Genomic DNA, 2,361 nt, shown 5'->3' on the forward strand with positions numbered 1-2,361 from the left:
TCTATCCGTGGATCGTGTTTTCCGTCAACACGGACTCCCAGAGTCGATTGTATCTGATAGAGATCCCGTTTCACGGGAAAATGTTGGTCGAATATCTTCAAGGTGCTCGGCACCAAGTTGGATATGTCGACAGCGGATCAGCCGCAGACCGATGGTCTAACCGAAAGGGTGAATCGCGTTATCGAAGACATTCTTCGCAGCGTCTGCGCTGAGACGCCGAGGCGATGGATCGCCATGTTGTCACTCGTAGAGCTTGCACTGCATTCGTCTACCAGCTACACGCCGTTCTACTGAACGAACTGTTTCACCCTCGCGTCCCGCTGACGCCGCCATCCCATGGCTCAGGGCTTGGTGGGGAGGAATAGCCGAACGGCTAGCTGATGTCAGCCATCTCACCATCCGTAAAGAAGTCGATGACTTCTTTACGACCAGACCGAGTGTCCTACAACATGTTCGCGATGCGATGGGTGAAAGTTAAGTCCTGTAGAAAGAATATGCAGATGAAAAAGATTGCTGCAAAGTAGAAAGCTTGAAGTCGGGGTCCTGCCTACACATGCAGCCGCTGCTATCCTCAGGACGGAGCTTCGTGCACGGTTCATCGGACCGTTTAAGGTTGTGACCAAGCGGGGCCTAGCGTATACGCTGAACTTTCCAACACGGAAGCGCACCCCCCGGTGTTTAACGTGGGCTTGCTCAATCCGTACCGGGATCCGGAGCAAGTGAACGCGGAAGCGTTGGCGCCGGAGCGTATCCCACGAGCCCTCGGCCACCCAGAAGCTGAACCAGCAACTTGTTCTCAGCACGGAGTGCAACAACCTCCATTTCTAATGGCGCCAAGCGCCCCACCGTCCCATGCAGCGACGCATTTGCCTGCTCCACGGCTTAGAGTCGCTCCGACAGAGCGCGGTAGTCCTCAAGATGAGGCAGCCGGCACACGACGCGCTCCAAATCATCATGAGCGTCTGCACAGCGATATGCTACTTCGGCATGACGCTCAGCGGAGCTTTGATCACGAAGGACCTCGAATTCAAGGGCTCGAAGAGAATCACGAGTCACCGGACGACCGTCACCGCCCGCCACCGACTCTTCTCGATGAGAACTGTGACGTCCACTATCACGTGAGACGTCTAGTGAGACGACGTCGTCACCAGGGTCAAACCGAATATCTGATGAAGTGACGGGGATATCCCGACTCCGAAAACTAGTGGGAGCTTGAGGCGCCACTTTCGCAAGATTGCCCAGACGCCGTGGACGATTTTGATTAGAAAGATCAGGACGCCCCGCGCTTCCCGACAATAGCCAGGGATGTAGAAGGTCCATGAGCTGAGCTCAAGCAGTGGTCCTGAGCTCTTGCGGTCGCAGACACAAAGCTCGCGAGAGCGTTAGGGGTTAACCCATACGTCGCAGGGCGACAATCCGAAGGATGTCGACGGCGTGCCTTGAGTTTGGCCGACTCAAATCGGAGGTGTAGCTACACACGCACGTCCATTTCCTTGTGGCTCAACTGTAAGTTATACAGTGAGAAAAACTTCCGCTGCCGTTGCACCCATCGCTCAAAGAACGCTTCGTCATCTTTAGCGATTTCGTCTTGGACGAGGACTACAGGTATTGTCCGTATTGCGGGTACACGAGAGCCACCTCGTTGAGCACTCAAACGGGTGCGATAAGCTTCCAACGGGAATTCCTGTGGAACCAAGAAACGAGCTCGAAGTTGGCAAGCTAACATTCCGTTCTGACCGGGGGCCCGATGATGTGGACGCGTAACGATTGAGTTACCGCGTTATTCGCTTCCACAGCGGGATCCGCTGGCGGAAGCCATATTCCACACGAGGCTCAATGACCGGCCGTGGATGGGCGCGCATCAGAGCGGCCTTACGGGCTGCTGTAAGCTGCCGCCTCGGCGCCCCGTTTGAGGTCATTAGTGATTACACCACGTCCCTCAGGTGACGAGAGTCGGGAAACGGACATGGGGTCCACAAGGCGCGAGCAGGGCTCGTCTCACGCAGCTGGCGCAGCACGTCTTCCTCGTCATTCCACCCGGGATAAGTAGTGCCAGACTCATGGTCGACCACCTCCACATCTTCAACGAGGTCACTCGTCACTGATGGCGTGCGCGAAGCGCAACGCTCGTGCTCATCGAGCCTAGGATGTACATCCCTCGGTGCCGCGGACGCATTGTCCGACATTGCACCGCATGCGGGAGACGAAGTTGGGTTTTGCCCGTGTTCGCTGTCAAAACCAGCGAGACTTGGTGACTTCAGTGTCGTTGACACAGGGCTCATTGAGCACAGAAGTCGTTTTAGTCCAACGAACCAAGTTGCAGTGTCTAGCAGACACGCGAGCCTCGTTGAGGCAATAATC

The sequence above is a fragment of the Plasmopara halstedii genome (assembly GCF_900000015.1).
Source record: "Plasmopara halstedii genome assembly, contig: Scaffold_2061, whole genome shotgun sequence".
In the NCBI taxonomy this organism is placed as follows: Eukaryota; Oomycota; class Peronosporomycetes; order Peronosporales; family Peronosporaceae; genus Plasmopara; species Plasmopara halstedii.